Source organism: Sciurus carolinensis, chromosome 8 (assembly GCF_902686445.1).
Source record: "Sciurus carolinensis chromosome 8, mSciCar1.2, whole genome shotgun sequence".
NCBI classification, from domain to species: Eukaryota; Metazoa; Chordata; class Mammalia; order Rodentia; family Sciuridae; genus Sciurus; species Sciurus carolinensis.
This window is the reverse complement of record NC_062220.1, coordinates 20277528-20296718: the sequence shown is the minus strand read 5'-3', so window position 1 is coordinate 20296718 and position 19191 is coordinate 20277528. Positions and strand designations below refer to the sequence as shown.

Sequence of the window (19191 nt, the reverse complement as noted above, 5' to 3'; positions counted from 1 at the left end):
CAGGTGAGTTGCCATTGTTATTAGAGAAGGTGGTATCAGCTGTGCTTGGGCTGTAAATTTTGTATCCTTACTTTCAGTACAACCAACACAGAACTTTTCCATTTCTAATAGTATAAAGCAATTTTAACCTACAACATGTATATGGTTCTTAATTTCATCATTTATCTTAATTTATCCTTTGTTCAATTGCTTTAAACATGTTGTTTAATGCTCTTAGACATTACTATTGGGAGTAGAAAATGGCAGAATTCATATAAGAACCAAGTTGGCAATATCTATCAAAATAAGTACACTTATCCTTTGCGTCAGCAAAACTACTTCTGAGAACTTATTCTTCTGATTATCTGAACACACATGAAATACTTAAGCATGAAATTATTTATTGCAGTTTTGTTTGTAATAATGGAAGATTGCAAAAAGTATAAATGTTTACAATAAAACACTGGACAAATAAAACATGATTCAGTCACATTGTGGAATCCCACATAGCTTTAACAGCAACAAAAATCCAGACTCTGTATGTTCTAATATAGAAAGAGCCCTAGGATATATATCATTAGGTGGTAAAAGCAAGGTTTAAAGCACTAAGTAAAACATGCTGTCTTTTGCATATGAAATTGAAAAAAAAAACAAAATATGTAAGAAAATAATAAAAATGATTATCATTGAGGGCTGGAAGCTGAGCAATGGGGTGGTCAAGGTCAGGGATGAGAATGAGCCTGTTCAATGTATGACTTTTTATTTTGGTATTTGACCCAATGTATGGCCAACCCCAAAATAATAATAAAAATAGAAAAACTAAAAATCATCCTGTTCCTGGAATTCTTTCATCAAATGAAAATCGGAAAATAGAGCTAGGAGATAGGAGCTGACTTGGCTGACCAGATGGCTGATGGCAGAACTGAATTCTACTAACAAAGGGCTTGGAGAAAGTCAGAATCACCTTCCAACTTGAGCCTACTGTTATTAGGAACTTTGAACCAAGTAACCCAAAAGTGCTCCAATCATATGCATTAATAATAATGCAGAAGATGGAGAGAGATGTAGAAGTTTATTAACAATATTGTCATAGTATTATGATTATCAGGAGTTTTTATATATGGCAGTCCCTGTTTACCCATGGGGAACATGTTCCAAGACTCTGGAGAATGCCTGAGACTGTGGATGGTACTGAACTCTATGCTTACTCTGTTTTTCCTATGTACATATTACATGTACATTTCTATGATAAAGTTTCATTTTAAATTAGACACAGTAACAGACAGACAGCAATACCTAATTACAAGCTAGAATAAGCATAACATCATGCTATAGCAAAAGTTAGATAGATGTGATTTGATTTATCACTCAGAATATTTTATTATACCCTTCTCACCCTTTTTCTTGTGGTCATGTGAGTTGATAAAATGCCCCAATGATGAGATGAAGTGAGGTGAGTGACATAGCATAGCACAATGCTGCTATGCAAAGGTTACTTAAGTCAGCATTGCAATATGGCGCCAGTCCACCAGATAACAGAGGAAACTACTTAGTGACTAATGGGTGGATAGCATATAAAGTGTGGCTATGCTGGACAAAGGGAAGATTCACGTCCAGAGCAGGACAGAGCCGAAGGTGTGAGATTTCATCAAGTTACTCAGAATGATACAAAGTTTAAATTATATGAATTATTTATTTCTGGATTTTTTTCCATTTATTATTTTTGGATCTTTGCTGGCTGCGGGCACCTAAAACCACAGAAAGTAAAATCTTGGATAAAGAGATCTGGTGTAGTTTATCTCATTAAGTCCTCCCAACAAAACTAAGGGATATTATTATATCATCATTGTCATCTCCATTTAATGAGAAAACTAATCTCAGAGAAGCTAAATAATTTCCCCAAGGCCACAGAGCAAGTTGGTACTGCTCCTAGGATTCAAAATCAGGCCTGTTTGATTGAGGGAAGAAAAGGTATCAGATACAAATTCAAACTATGCTATTCAGATATTTGTTCAAAAAAATGTTAGGTAAATATCTACCAAGCAATAGGCTATACATCAGAACCTCGCCACACATCTGGTAGATTAATTTCTCTTAAATATAGAAGGGCTGCCGTTTAGGGTTTGTTTCAGGAATTTCCTACTTGCTGTTCTGTAAAGGCTGTGGAAAATCTAGCAACTTGTAGTGTGAGAAGATTTTCACTTTATGGATGACTGGTTAAGACAACTGGAAATAAGGAGGAAAGAAAGTAGAACCTAGATTCTGGCTGTAGGAGCAGATATCCCAACCTCTGCTGATATGTGACTCTCTGAATGTCCTGTATTCTGATCAATCAATTCTTGGTGAGGAAGGGAAAAAAGAGATCAGAGGTGAAAATGAAGAGGGCAGGGGACCTGCCCTACCCAGCCCCCATCTTCGCCATTTATGCATGTATCTGAGCAACTTTTCCTTCGGACTCTTGGAGGGGAAGTGAAACAGTGAAATTTCCCAAATCTCATTGAAAGCACTGATATATCAACTTACATTTTTACTGACAACCTTAAAGATGGATTTCCAGGGAAACTAAAAACTTTTGGTAAAATGTGATGTTGTTAAGTATTGAATCTAAATAATTTTTTTGGTCCGGGAGTGGTGCTGGCAATCAAACCCAGGGCTCTGTGCATGCATGCATGCTAGGCAAGCACTCTGGTACTGAGCTCCACCCCAGCCGAATCTAACATATTTCGAGGGATCTTTCTCAGGCTTGAGTTTGGTCAGTTTGCTTATAGAAGCTCTTCTACTGGTATGAAGCCCATGGAATTGGAAGGTGACTTTTGTTAACAGCATCTCTGCTCAAAAAAAAGAAAAGAAATTTTGAGAAGGTTAGGAGAAATGTACCAACATCAATTCACAAAGTAAGTCAAAGCCCTTCACCGTTTGTCCACAGGAGGATCTGAAGCAGTGCCTAACCAGACTTTTCCCAGAAAACCTCCTGGATCCAGCTTTTCAAGTCTGTATATCTGATTTCCTTGGTATGTTATTGCCAATACCCATCCCACTCAGGCTAGGTCTGGTTTCATCCTATCTTAATTGTTTCCCTGATTCTATTTTCCTTGCAAGGTTCTGAGCTTGGGGAATTAGGAGTCACAGGGAAGGCGAACAACTGTCCAAACTAGGATACTTAATAAGTGAAAAGTAGCCCTTTGAAAGTCCACTGACGCAAGAGTCGTTATTGATTGATTCTAATTCCCAGTTCATATTCATCTTATTAAAGACCTTGTAGTTCTCTTCAGAGTCTAACCAGCAGGACCAGGTAACACCCTTCAGAACTTTGCCGCTGAAGAGCACGTTGGGGATCACGTGTTGGTGTGTGCATCCTTGAGCCCAGTCTTCCTTTCCTTGCAGAGACACTGGGATGCTAGGGAGGATACGAGGCCTGACCTTCTTGCAGTTAGGCAGATCCCATGATTGGTTCCAGCCAGTGAGCGTGCGGTGAGGATCACACTAGGAATGAATGTCTATTTGCTGGGATGAGAACCTCCAACCCTCTCTGCTCTTGTCATGGTGATCATGGAAGCCTGTGTTGAGAGAGGCAGAGAAGTATCTGGGACTTTGAGCCTCATGCAGAGGACAGTTGCCTGGAATGTTCAAATTCTGTTTTGGTGAGGGACAAGTAAATGCTTATTGTTGATCCCTTGAGATATTCATGTTGTCATTGTGACACATTCAGATTATCTCAGCTGGTCCAGGGTATGCACTTAGCTGGCCATGACTGCGGTCTCAAATGAACCAGAGCCACATGTAATACTAGGAGTTAAGAGCTCAGTCACCTCCTCACAGCATTCTCAAGGAATAACCAAAATCTCTATTGCCATCACAACTATTCAGACAGGTAAGGGAGGACACTAATCCCCATTTGAGTTAGTGACATCTTGGTTAATGTAAAGAAAAGAAAATACCAATTTTAGCAAGTCTGTGAAACAAAGAACTTCAGTTTGTTGTGCCATAATTTCAAAACTTGGCTTTGTCAGGCACGGTGACACCTGCCTGTAATCCCAGCAACTCAGGAGGCTGAGGCAAGAGGATCACGAATTTAAGGGCGGCCTCAGCAACTAGGGAGACCCTGTCTCAAAAGAAAAGATAAAAAGGACTAGTGGTGTGGTGAAGTACCTCTGGGTTCAATCCTCAGTACCAAAATAAATAAGTAAGTAATTTTGTTTTGTTTTGCAATAGGCTCATGAAATAAGACTTTAAAAGCTGCAAGTCATAACTTCAAGCATGTTGTAATTTCTGAATCAGTCCCCCCTGCCACCCCTATTTTTCCTTTCTTCTCATTTTGTAGGATTGAGGATCACTTAGGATATTTTGGTTGTAAGCAGCAAAACTCCACAACCCAAAGTGGTTTAAAGAATAAGAATGTGCATTATCTTGCATTGTTGAAAGATCTGGGGACTTTGTGAGTTGGGGGTTGGCTCATCTCAAGAGTATTTTCCAGGATGAGAATGACATGGTGTATAATCCCAGTCATCACAACCAGATGGGACAATATCCAGAGCAAAAAGAGGAACCTTTTCATCTTGTGTTTCCTTTGTGTAAAGGAAATAAATCTTTCCCAGAAGCCACTTCTCATTAGCCAGAAGGGGTCTCATGCCCAATTCTGAAGTGGTCACTGGGGAGAAAGATAAAACGGCCAAAGCTGGTTTAGAACCCCTAGTAGGATGAGTGTTTGGGTGGAGTGAATGTTGGGGAGTCTCTCCCAGACTTTATCTTCACTTCCACATGACACAGTCAGAATGCTCTTGCATTTATTCTTGGATTTTGCGCTAACTTCCCGTCTACCTGCTCTGGCTCCTGTATCTTTGTGGAATCTGCTCCACACCCTTCTAGACCAAGATTCTTGGAATGCTCTTCTCATGTAACATCTGCAACCTATTTATGTTAACATCTTTCTCTTACTCTTGGGTTTAGGTTCTGGTTGTTTTTCTAGGTGTGGTTTTATCACGTTGATCTGCTCTATCACAGGTAAGCAACCCACACCCTTCAAATTGCTCTCCAGACTTCCTCCCCCACCCAACTCATTTATTCCTGTTGTTCTTCCCATTTCAAATGTGCTGGTCCATCTTCTCTGCCTGCCCAAACCCTTCCCTTTCTTAAACATTCAGCTAACACGCACCTTCTCTGTGGAGGCTTTCTCACCGCCCCAACGCTGCCTCTCTCCTCATTGAATTCTTATTTCTGGTATAGGCAACAGCACAACCGTGATCCTTAGCGTGTGTGTTAGCTGCTCTCCCCAAATGTGTGGGATGCGGCTTGAGAGTAGAGAGTATGGATGGCAACTCGTTTCTGTCCCAGACCATCCTTACCACACTATCTGGCACTCCCTTTTGATTTATTCGTCCCTTTTGATTTATTCGTCAATCACTAAGTCCCACTCCTCATGGCCACATGTGGTGACTTCAAGCACAGATGGAGTGAAACCCCTTGATCCTACTGGAAACGTTCTCCTAGCTGTGTACCTCTCGACGTGCATATGAGGCTAAGAAAAATCCCCCACGAGTAAATTCAAGACTGGGAGTTGGATTTTTTTTATCTGAACATTTCTAGCCCACATCTATACTGCAAATCTGCATATCTGTTTAGAAGGCCATGTTTTTGGAATTGCAGTCTAGAATTCATGCAGGAGATTGACAGATATTTTGTTTGACTTCTTAAACAACAGAGCTCCAGCCTTCCACTATGGAGGTACTGTTCTTCATATATCAAAATAAAGACTTGTAACCTCAATTGTTTTTTTTTAATGAGAAAAGGTCAATAAAGGCATTCATGGTGGCTAATCTGTCTCAACTAGACCTGGGGACAAGCACTATTGAATGGTAAGAAAGGAGGTAGCCCCTACAGGAATCAATGCTGTTCTGGGTTTTGTGCACCAGGCCCTAAAAGACCCTCTGAATGCTGATCTGCTTATGTCATGTGTATGTGGTAGGAATTAACATATGATTCCGTGTCGCTGCTTTATTGCTGAGGTCCATAATGAGTCACTATAATTAAGCACCACTTTCCTGGTTAGTTAGTTCAGGTGTCTAAATCTGTCACAATAAAGTATGTGATGTTAAACATGTTTGGATTGGAACCTTCTGGAGCCAATGCCAACGTAGACAGCTATATTAATCACATGGGAGGTTATCTTATTTGAGATTTTCTATGCACCTCTGAGTTACAGTGTTTCATCCATCAAGGGCTTGCTGAAGACATCTGTAAACTTTGATTTATTGCACTGTTCCTGGTACAGAATTAAATAGCATTATACTCAAATATATTGGCTTAATTGACAGGTAGAGATTTAATCCTGTTAATTATCTAGCCTGCTTGAAAGCTTCCATTAACCCCTTGCTGAATCAGCGGGACTAAGAAGAGGTATCTCGGCACCTGTTTTGGGCTCAGGTAAATCCATCATTGTCCTCTTTCTTCAAAAAGTTTACACTCACCAGCCCCAAATTGTGAGTGACCCCAAATACCTATGGGATAAGCACATCATCTAGAGGGAGTCCCTGTTTAGACTCCACCCAGCCTACCCCTTAGTAGATGTCATCAAGAGACTTACAGTCAGGGTCTTTGTTGGCTTTGGGTTTTGGATGTGAGCATTTAATGACATCAGGTGTGTAATATTGGTCATTATTTATTCAGTATCATTGTATTGAGCATTTATTATCTTCAGGAACTTTGCTGGGCTGAAAAAATATGTAAAAATTTAGGCGCCTGTAAAGGCAGCTGAGACTTAAAACATTTTATCAATTAGAAAACATAAAGAACTCTACAAACAGGACACTCATTAATGATAATAATCTGTTTCATTATAATAATATCTGTTAATAGGTTACCACACAAGAAACCATGGTGCCATTAAATTTCTCCTTCTAGAACCAGCACTTTAAACAAAGGACACTAATGTGAAAACTTCAAACTTATGGCAAAGGGTCTTGGGAGATATATGAGGGAGACAGATTCTTCTAAAACTTTTTAACTCACCCCTCCCAAAGCATGTTCTCTGCCTGTGCACCTCATAGGACTCCACCAACACACCCATCTGCTAAACTTCTCTGCTCCTCAGATAACATATGTCTTCTCTGTTCCTGGTCACTGTGCTGGTGTACAGGACACACAGGGGAGGGCCACTTCTCTGCCTTCTTGGAGCCAACAGTCCAGTGGAGACACAGACATCACGAGGTCATGATGTAGGGTATCACAAGGGGCTGTCAGAGCCCAGAGTAGACACACTTAGCCTGTGAGAATTCAAAGAAGGCCTCCTGGAGGAAATACTACCTAACCTGGGTTTTAACAAATGATTAACAGTTACTCAGGGAAAGAAGGGCGGTGTGAAGAGAGGGAATTAGGGAATTGCATTTTGGACTAAACCAGCCAAAGCCACAGGAAAATAAAGCAACGAGATGCCCATAGGAAGCCACAAGTAGTTGATGCTGTTAAATGAAAGGCAAGGAGCAGCTGAAGCTGGAACTGACCAGGGGCTATGTCACAGAGGAGCTTGCAGGCTAGACTAAGCACTTTGAACGTGGCGTTCAGGAGCCAGTGGAAATTCCAAGCAGAAAAGGAAAGTGTTGCGGGTTTTAAAATAGGTCCATCTGGTGATTAATCTGATGGCACAATGGAAGGGTTATTGATGTTTTTCTCAACTTTTAAATGAAATTTAAACTTTTTCACATTCTGAGAACACTGCACACTATCAAAATCATGACATTTATATAACCTTTTTATTTCGATACAATTTTAGACTTTCAAAAAAGGTGCAATAAATGCAAAGAATGCTGGTGTAAACTTCACCCCGATTCCCCAATTGTTAACACAGTTGTTGACATTTTGCCCCATGTGCTCAACCATCTACCTACACAAGGGTGCACAGACACACACTTGTTCGGTGAACTATTTGAATGTAATCTACAGATATCATGTCTTTATTCATAAGCATAAACATTCCAGTATCTAAATCCTGAAAATAAGAACTTTCTTATGTAACAACAATAAACATGAAAATCAGGAATTGTAACAATAATACAATACTGTAATAATCCAATTTTGCAAGTTAAACTAATAATCAATATTAGTTGATAGTGATTATTAAAAATAATCAATATTTTTAAGAAATGTGATTTTAAAGGACTAAATCTCATTCTATGCAAATATTTTTCAATGAAGATTATCAATGAGACAGAGATTAACCTCTATAATAATCTTTTTTTAGTTTATTACAAAAATAGAACAGAATTGTGGGTGCCTGGATCCACATTTGACAAAATTTTTTGGAAACCAAGGAAGAAACTGGGAGAACTCTGTCGCTGTGCCAATGCAGATTGCCTCTTACTGGCCACATGAGTCACCATCTCTGCAAGCTAGGCGGAGGTGAAAGCAAAGGCCTTCTCTCAGTCCAGAAGGGTTGAATACAGAATGCCTGATGGACCAAGGAATCAGGGTAGGAGCTACACACACCGACTGACAAGCCACACACGGCTGAAGAGGAAATCCGAGCAGTATCCAGCTGGACAGAGATTAAGGCCAACATCACTCCAATGCCCCCAACGTCTTCCAACAGGCACTAGGACTGGAAGAAACAGAAAGAAAGAGGATAGAGGGAGAGAGGAGGCATAATTTCCACAGCTCAGTGAGCGAGCTGATCTCTGAAATGAGAGGAGAATTTTACTACAACTACTTGCTATAGCACTATGTAAGAAAGCAAGCCTCTACTATGAAAATGAGTAAAACCAGGAGAGAGGCAGCTGAGATGCAAAGGCCACAGGCAAGATGACAGTGGAGATGGTGAGGAGGGTGGCTCCAGGCACCAGCAGTAGAAGCTGACAGAAGCACAGTCCCTGCGATTTTAAGAAACCTCTGTGTTCGAGAGAGCAGGCCATGCAGGAAGGGCAAAGAATGCTAATGAACAGATGGACTTCGAAGACAGACACTGCAAACAGCTCTTACCAGGCATCTGTGGAGTTTTACCAAAGCCGAGCATAAATACCAGGCCCAGTGATGACCTCCACATGTTCAGGTGAGTAAAATCATTGTACGAAATGAAAAGGAATGCAGAATGAGACATTCTGGCTCACCCACAGAACCTTGGTTTCTTAATCTGAAAAATGTGAATGTTTAATAATAGTTAAGGTCTGTGGGTGTTGGGAGGAGGAAAGGAGTATCTGCAGAGCTTAACAAGCCTCATCGCTTTCTGTCTGTTGGCATTATTATTATAATTATTACTTCTTGATCACACTTTCTATCCCCCAAATAACAAAACCTCAAAGGAATAAAGCTAAACATCTAGCCAGATAAAATAAAACAAAGCAATCTACTGTTGAATCAAATGGACTATTACAACCACAAGAAGAAAATAACAAAACAAATCACCTCTTGCAACATCTGATGGGAGGCAGCCAATGCTCCACTAAGAGGCAAACTCATGGACTTCAGCAATGTTCTTATTTTGGGAAAAAAAGGGAGAATAAACTAGAACAATGCTTAGGCAAGTGGAATGAACTGGCAGAGGTAACAGCAGAAATTATATTTTTTAAAAAAGCATATGTACATAATTATAACACACTAATTAAAAGAAAAATGATAGAACAAGGGATAGAGCTCAGTTGGCAGAGTGCTTACCTGGCAAGAATAAGACCCTGAGTTCAATTCCCAGCACCACAAAAAATAAAATGAAATAATAGAACAGAGTAGAGCATGTGAACCACGAGGAAGGAGAGAGGGAAAGGGAAGGAACTGGGGAATGAGATGCACTAATTATGTACGTATACAGATATGGCATAATGAACCCCACTATTATGTATAATTACAATGCAACCATAAAAACTTCTAAAGAAAAATATAAAGAAAAAATATAACTGCAAAAAAGCAGAAAGTTAACATAATTTGGGAGGAAAATAGAAAAATATACCTGCTACTTATAAATGTAAGCTTTAAAAACAGAGACACATGACACACATTCAGATAACAAGATTGAATACAGTAAAATGGTTAATTTTTCCCAAATTAGTTTGTTCGTTTTTTAAAAAAAATCCAATCAATATTCTGGTAGGTTTTTTTTTTTTTTTTTTTGGAACTTGGCAATATAATTATAAGGTTCATCTGGAGAACAGGTGAGAATAGCTAAGAACATTTTGAAAATATTCTAATAATATTAAATTAATTTGAACAGTCTAGATTCAGAAGAAAAGTTATTTTGAGAACAGACTGACATCGACTTAAAAAGAACCTTAAGCAACCTGGTACCTTATGGAAATACCAAACACCATCCATCTAGGGTTCACACCTACTCAGCCTCGGCCCTAGGCATATGCAGTCGAATAAATCAACAGAAAAGCAGGTTGAGAATAAATTACTCTTGTGGCCCTCCATATGGGCTCAGAAAAACAATGGAACTCTAAAACAAAACTATCTTTGTCTCTTATTCAAACTGAATCCTGTGTTATTTATCAAGTTTTAAAATTTGTTTCAAAAATATTTATGTTGTGGGCTGGGGATATAGTTCAGTTGGTAGAGTGCTTGCCTTGCAAGCACAAAGCCCTGGGTTTAATCCTCAGCACCACAAAAAAAAAAAAAAAAAAAAAATTTATGTTGTCCATAAAAGGAATTTGGCATGCATTATCATTACAAATCCTTTGCATTATTTTCAATTCATAGGTTTTTCTCATTTTCAGGTTTGAGGTTGGGAAGGTCATGTTCAAAGTTTAGCTTTGTTGTTCAAGGACAAAAACTGCTACTCTAAATATTATCCAAAATAACTGCTGGAATGATTCTAAAGATAGGTTCATTTTATAAATTGGGTCTAAAAATAAGACAGATTGCCTCCCTCTGACAGCTGGAAGAAGGAATAAGCGTTTTGATGATGGGGATTGTAGCCCAGGGAGATTGTTGGGTAGGACTGATTAAGACAGGATGCCTGTAAGGTGGAAGGAGTGTATAAAGTTCCCTCAAGCAAACAAACAAACAAACAAACCCAAAGTCGTATGCAGAAGGATGGGCGGTCTGGAGTGTAGGAGGAGAAGTACAGTCAACAGGTCCTGGCATCAGGACAGAGTCCAGGTTGTCACTACTACACCCAGCCTGGACGAAGAGACCATAAACAAAGTCCCCATATTACTTGCTTTAAGAGCATATGCTCACTGTAAGTCTAAGATTCCCATCACAGCATATAGAAAATGAGGTGGGAAGTGGGTAACTGTGCAAGTAAAAGAAATGCTAAGGGGTGAGACTTAGGTGGTGTGTGTGTGTGTACAAGAGAGAAAGAGGATATAATAAAAAAAAATTAAGCATTACATGGCACACAGTGTCACGTAGGAAAGCTACAGACAGTGATGCCAGTTAAAAATACAGAAGAACCCACAGAAGAGCAAAACCATGGAATAAGGGTGCAAAAAGAAAAGAAGGCAGGTAGAGTAGACGGTTCAGAGAGGTGCTTCAGGGAAGTTTTGGAAGAAAGAAGATACTCTGAGGTCAAAATGTGCAGCCTTTGAGAAACTGATTGGAACCCAATTCCTGCATGCTGGGGAAGAAGCAGCAGGTACCCAGATGAGAGAGGAGATGGCCTGAGATAAGGGGCCCTCTGCACCTGACTGCACCCTGGCTATAGGTAAGACTAGTTGGGGGAACCTTAAATGACCCTGAGTCCTGGGAGAGAGGCCAGCATAGCAAGGCCATCTCCTTGGAAGCTTCTGGTAGCCATGAACTCCAGTACAAGAGTTATCACCATTAACACAAACTTTCCTTTACTCTTTATGTCTGTCCCCACGCAGATCATTAGATGAAACAAATTAGTATTGACCTCGGGTAAAATTTACAACAGCCCTGAATTCTCAACTCTCTTCCAGTAGGCGTCGTCTCTTAATTTGTGCATCATCTGTTTACAACTTGAGGAGGTTAAAAGGATATTGATGACAACATGACAGGGTGGATCAGAGGGAAGAATGGATGGTAGCTCCCACATTGTAAAAATGATTAAACGATTCCGGCAGGCTACAAAGCCAAGGGACTTATTCTGAGATTGATAGGAGCAAGACTTTAAACCTTTCCAAGGTACCACAGTCTCAGCTCACATGCATCAACCAAGTTGCCTGGGAGTTCTAGGAATGATGGAGGGATGGAGAAGCTGCCATGGAAATGCAGGAGTGTCTTGGCTTCAAGGTGGAGCAGTCTCTGCCCCTTCCTGGATCAGGAAAATGAACCACTTTGAACCACTGTCCCCTTGGCTGTGTCCCCCAGAAAGGAAGGAGAAAAGAGAGATGGGAGAGTAGTAGAGAAGGGAAGAAGGCCAGGTTAGCTGCACTCTCTTTCTGCCATACTTTGAAGTTATCTGTAAATAATCTTGAGCAAGACAAGTCATCCTGCTATATGCTGTGGAAGGCAAACGTCCAGAGCACATATTTCATTGTATGGTTTGTTTCCCATTCTTTACTGAAATCTGACACGAAGACCCTCATTGGGTCACCTTGCTATCCCTTGCTGAGATTGTAGGGTCATTAATCTTTTTAATGCTAAAATTCTTCCCAAACCATTAAGGTGCCCTGGAGGTCAGGTTGCCTTATGTGAATTCTTTGCACTGGTTTTCTTGGTTATGCACTGGGGCCTACAGGTTTCTTTTCTGTTCATTGAATGACACCAGATCAGACCAACTCCAAAATCATTATCTAGGCATGGACTCTTCCCCTGGGCCACCACTGCAGCAGCCACCAGCCAATATCTGATCAGAAGGACTAGTATCTGGGTATGGAAAGTATCAGGCACTTCTGAAAACCTCTGACACAGTCACCCATCAATGCAGAGCTGCTGGGACCAACATGGTAGATGCCTCAGTTCTCAGGGCCCTGCAGATATAATGATGAAAACACTCCCTAGGATGGTCTTTCTCTTTTATTGAAGAACTCAGCCAAGAGCACCTGTGTCCAGATCAGGAGATGGTCTCCATGACAAATGCTTTACTCTACTCAGCTGCAGTTCCCAGGCATGATGGAAAAACAAAACAAAACAAACAAAAAAATTGCTATCCCCTCACAAGTTAGTAAAAAAAGAAAAAAATCCTCTTAGGAAAAGACTTGCCTTTTTGAGAAAATGCCTTGAAAAGCTCACTTTTGCAGTCAGTTCCTTTGAAGCATGGCTGTTTTCTGGGACTAACATTTCTGAGAAAGAGTCAATGTTGTTTTGTATAAGAAAAGAAGAGAATAATCTTTATTTATGTTTTTATTTTGTCTTGGGGCACAAGACTAAAAAGGAAGAAGAAAAAGCTAGCAAGGTGGTAGGGGGTTATGTGCTGTGCGCTGTTATGCATCTTCGCCAATATTAAAAATCATAAAATACTTGGTTTTGATATCTTGTGGAAAACAGTGAATGGGGGCTGGTTTTGGGTATAAGTAGGTTCTGGACAAAATGGACGTTGCAGATATAGATAAAGGAGAGACAGGGACCCCAGTTGCAATCTATATAGCTGGACCAGATCTCTGGTTTTTGAATCATACCTGTGCAACCCATCTGGCCTTTGGTATGCAAATTGATTCCAAGGGAATGTGTCCCATGAGGTCCAGGATAAGCTCAGATAGGTCCAGAGGCCCAGGGTACACAGAGCGTGGGAACTACACAACTGGTCAGAAGCTACTGTTAATGGAAGCAAAATGGCCTTCAGGAATACTACCTATAACCTTTGCAAAGCTGTGTCGTTTCCAATGGGATTCCACTTCTGTCCATTCCACCCCATTCCATGTCACTCCACTCCACTTCACGTACATCCACTGAGATGTACTCTGTGCCTAATATTTCACAAGGCGCTGACCATACCTAGAAAAACAACACATGGAGACAACAACCAGATATTACTGCACACCTGTCAGAGTGGCTAAAACCCAAAGCACTGACAACATCAAATGTTGGTGAAGATATGGAGCATCAGGAACTCTTATGGTACAGTCTCTTTGGAAGACAGTTGAACAGAGTTATACAAATCTATCTGTATTTTTACCATATGCTCCAGCAAGCATGCTCCTTGATATTTACAAAAATAAGTTGAAAACATGTGTCCACACATGAATATTCATTACTGCCTAAAATTGAAAGGAACCAAGATGTCTTTCAGCAGACAAACTGTGGTACATCTATACAATGATACAATGGAAACTAAAAAGAAATGAGTTATCAAGTCACAAAAAAACGTGGAGGAGCCTTAAATACATCCTGTTAAGCAAAGTCAGTCTGAAAAGTTACATACCGTACAACTCTGACTATATGACATTCTGGAAAGGCAAATCTAGAACAATAGTAATTGTTCTAGTAATTGTTCACCGAATTATCAAAGAGCAATGGTTGCCAAGGGTTTAGTGGGAAAGAGAAATTATGGGTGATGGAGATAAAGGGTTTTAGGGTGCTACGACTATTCTGTATGATAGTTTAATGACACATATGTGACTTTATGCATTTGCCAAAACTCATAGAACTGTACAACACAGGGTGAACCCTAGGCAAACTATGGACTTTGGAGAGTGTGTCAGTATTGGCTCATCAGTTATGATAAGTGTACCCTCCAAGGCAAGGTGTTAATATTAATTTCTTCTGTAAACCTAAAACTGCTCTAAAAATAAAGACTGCTACCTTTAAAAGACACATAGGTGTGTGATGGCACACACCTGTAATCCAAGAGACTCAGGAGGTTGGGGCAAGAGGATCACAAGCTGAAAGTCAGCTCAGCAACTTAGCAAGGCCATGTCTCAAAATAGAAAGACCTGGGAATGTAGCTCAAAAGACTTGTAAAGTAAGTGACAGAGAAATTCATGTATGTTGTGAAAGAAATTTTCCAGGCCAAGAAGAGCAAATACGAAGGCATGTATTTGAAGAGACAGCAGTGGGGGCGGGTCACGGAGGGCTTTGCGGGTAACCACTAGGAATTGGGATTGTATCCCAAGTGACATGGGGAGCTCCCGGGGCTCTTCAAGAATGGGATCGAATCCATCTGATTGATTGGTTGATTGATTGATTGATTTTAAATTCATCCTTTTTTATTACCATTCATGATTTTGCCATCATTTGCAAATTATTTCAGTTTTTAAGATTACTTATATTCATTTCTATTTTTCTACTCTTGTATATTTTGCAGTCTTTAGATTCTTTAAATTAGCTACTAGAAGATCAAAATTATCAACATAAAATCATTTGTATCCCCTGTCCTCTCATGTTTGCAAGACTACTTCCTGTTCCTTATTTGAAACATCCTAAAATTATTCCTCCAGGAGTCATTAGGAAAATAATTGCCTACTTCAAGCATTATCTGATATACTTCAAACATAAGACTCTCAAAAATGTAAGAAACCCCACTAATATACTGAATGCTTACAACCCAGATGAAATAGTAACCATATATGTATACATAATTCAAATGCTAGTTAATGATTTTTTCCACTGGCACTCCATTAAAACACATACATTGCACACATAAATAAGACAAAACTAAAATAACATTCTAATTTTTTAAATTTTTCTTCAATCTGAGTTTGTTTTGATTATAGTAGTATGTGGTACAGTTTGGGAACCTCTATAAAACTGAAAGAAGAGAATGGTTTTATTAATCACAAGATAAAATTGATGTGGAATCCGATTAGAATGGAACCAGGATAAATAATACTGTTATAAAATTTACATTTCTTACCTTCAAGGGGAAAATTTACATATTAGGGCTCTTGGTGTTATGAACAAATTTCAACAAAACTTTATTTTAAAAAATACTAAGTAGCAATAAAAATATATTCTTAAACTGTGCTAAGATAAAGTTAGAAAGGCAAATGGTAACAATCAGCAGAAGTAGAATACATTGTGTTAAACATTAAGAACCGTATTTTTTCTTTAGCTGTTATATCAGTGTACTTTTTTCATCAATAAGGCAAGTGCTGGCCATGGGTGCTACATGGTTAGTAAGTTTCTTCTTAAGTAACAAATACTTGACTAATCAAGACTCAAGTGAGTTTTTTCTTCATTTTGCTCTTTTGTACAAAGGGAGGCAAACATGAAATGCAGCTGTTTTAAATCTTCTAACTCACCATTAAAAGAGGGTAATGAATTGTTAAGGATGCCTCTGAAGAATTTCCAGTATTAAAAATAATAGGCCTCTGAATAATTATCAAAATTAAGTTCTCATTTTGGAATGGGATTTGATAATCATAACACATTTGATCTGTATTTTCTTCTATCAACTACACTTTGCCCTCAATAAGGGTTAGTGCTATGGTCTCAAACTATTTCTATGTATAAAGCATCTTTAAATAAGTTTCTTTTTCACTGAACTGAAGACTTTTCTCACTTTTGTGCCCATGAAAATTAATGAGCATACACATGCATATACTTGCATACATATGTATGTATATATAAGTAAGTTACTTTACTTTTAGAATAAAACTAGACGCTAGCGGGACAACTCTGAGGAACAGTCTGGTCTTCTGTAGCAATCTTCCTCTGTGCTGAGGAAGACAGGCATAGTTCGCTAAGGGATGTGATGAGGCTGTAGTGAGTTTTGCATCATCTGTTCATCCTGCAGTGCCAGGTCTTGCCACCACAGCTACGTGCACATCTGCTTCCTCAGCAGCACCGCCTCTAAAGTAACATCTGTTAGAAATAGGATGTTGTTGGTTGAGCATCCAGTGCTGTTTGCAATCTTTCTGTAACTCTCACTCTCTACTTTGTGTCCAATCTTGGTATCAAAGCGACCCTCAAAAAGCTCAAGAACATTTCCCTCTGTAGAATGCCCAAATAATGTTTTCTGGAACTCTGCACTTCCAGAAGAATAGATACACGCCTTCATCCCAGCTTCTCTCCACTTCCTGACTGCTGGACCGACATCTTCAAAGAACTCTGCTTTCACGCTCCCAGCTGTGGACGCTGCCCCCCACAGGTGGCCCTGCAGCTGTTTGAGTGCTGTGGTCTTTCGGTCCGGAGACGTCTGCCAGCACACGTTTTCTACCACGGCCTGGCTCATCTGTTGAGTGTCATGGCCCCATTCCCAGCTGCTGCAGGGGTTGGAACAGCGCCATCCAGGTGAGCCTCTTCTTCAGCCTGTTTCCTCACAAGATTGACATCCTGCTGGCACGCCTCCTCTTCCCAATGCGTCTGCAGATACTCTTCAACCTTTTCTTTGATGTAAGGAAATAAAATGTCTTTCACGAAAGCAATCAGTGTTGTGGTACCTTCGCTATCTAACAAGATCACAGTGACTTCAGCGGACACCGGAAGCACGACCCTCTCCCTACCAGATGGGACCATGGAAATCTGTCTGCAGGTAGGGAGGGTGGAGGCAGCGCCAGCGGCGACGCCGCAGGACAGTCTTGGGCTGCAGAGAGCCCGCCACAATCTCGCAGGTGGCGGCTGCGTGGGGCCTGAAGTGCACGGGCGGGACAGGATCAATCCGCGGACAAGCAAGTGGAGAGGACCGCCGCCCAGGGGTCAGGACTAAACGCTTCTGAGCTCAGGCCCAGACCACCTGCCTGATTTATTATTTTCAAAGATTCCTCTCCATTTTGTACGAATAGACTATATGGTCTGGGCAAGAGTGGAGCCAGGAGATGGTCTAAGTCATGTGGAACTGTCGCTGGCTCTTTGCAGTACCAAATCTGCGGGTATTTGTCACCGCCTGCAGCAACAATTTGCATGGGTCTTTATGGGTGGTGGACTGGAAACTGAGCTACTTCTATTTCTGGGCTGCTTCCTTGCTTGCTTGCTTGTTTATAGAGGATAGAGGAAATGAGGTTTACTTGCTTTGAGAGGGGAGAGAGAGAGAGAGGCTTTGCTTATAGGAGAGAAAGAGAGACTGCTTAAGAGAGAGAGAGAGACTACACTTTCAGAGATCTATTTCTTCTTAGTTCTGCTGCTTCTTCTTAAAGGTGCATCCTGCATCCTGTGAACTAAGGGTGCGTCTACCTAAGGTGCTTTAGTGATGTGTCCCGCATACTGCGATCTGTGATCTGCAACCTAAAGATGTGTTCTCAGTTCTCCACTCTGCGATCTGCCATCCGCTGCTGCCCCTACTCGCTGCTTCTATCTGCTTGCTGCTGCTTCTTCTTCCTTTCTGCTAATGGCTTCTCTGCTTCTTTCTGCTAGCTGCTGTTCTTTACCTTCTACCTACTGTCGGCTTATATTCCCTCCAAGAGGCGGAGGGCGGAGCCACGTGCCAGTTGAGATCAGGCGAGGAGCCCGCTGCCCAATCAGGAGCCGGCGTGAGCACTTGGGAACACCTGTGCAGGCATACCTCCGATGGGATCAAAACAACTTCTGGCTGGCTGCCAGGCGCCATCTTGGTGAGTCCACATGGCACAGCCCCCAACATGGAACTGGTGGGGAAACCCAGAGCTAAGCTCACAACAGGATGGTGTCCTCACCTGAGATTCTGATTCATTTAAATTTTTTTTTTTGAAATTATATTATTTATTTTTATGTGGTGCTGAGGATTGAACCCAGTTCCTCATACATGAGAGGCGGGTGCTCCACCACTGGGCCACAACCCCAGTCACTGATCCATTTTTAAGAGGTTGATTTCCCATACAACTGGGGGAACTGAAGTCCTAGGGAGAATACTGTGCCCACCAGAGGTTTTAGGAAACTGGGAAGTAGAGGGTTTTATAATGAAGGGATTTCAACCCTTTCTCAATGGCAAGAGTTCCCTGCTTATTGAGACTCACATTAGTTTCCAAAGAGAATGTAAATTGTCTGCCCTTGTAATGATTTAAGCAGGTAACATCTTTTCTGTGACTGAAGACCTGCTATATTCCAAGATATAATGCCAAAATTTCTTTACTTTCATTACCTAATTCTCATCATTATTTCATCACGAGGTCCTAGGACTGCCCCTGCTTGACAATGAGGAACTGTAGACACAGAAGTTAAATCACACCCCCAGGTCACCCAGTCATAAATGGTATCCGGGTCCCTCTGACCCTGAGGTCCAGAATCTTCCCAAGATATGCTGCAGACTAGCAAGGAGGAATGGACAGAAAGCCTGGAGGACAAGGGCCTCCTCGATGAGCCTCTCTCCCTTCCTTTGGCGGTGTGACGCCGCCCTCTTTCCCAGGGTGCTGAGCGAAGCAGGGCCGTGGTAGGCAGGCGGATCCTGGAGAGCCACACGGTCACAGGAGTCCAGAGGAGGGTACTCCTTAGTTTGGGCCTCTTCTTTCTAAGTGGCTCCAAAGGGGGCACGCTGAT

General features: G+C 40.9%; 1 pseudogene; it reads right to left on the bottom strand.

The window, feature by feature from the left end:
* Positions 1-16398: 16398 nt before the first annotated feature.
* LOC124991272 (enolase-phosphatase E1-like) lies at positions 16399-17259 on the bottom strand (annotated as a pseudogene).
* Positions 17260-19191: the final 1932 nt, after the last annotated feature.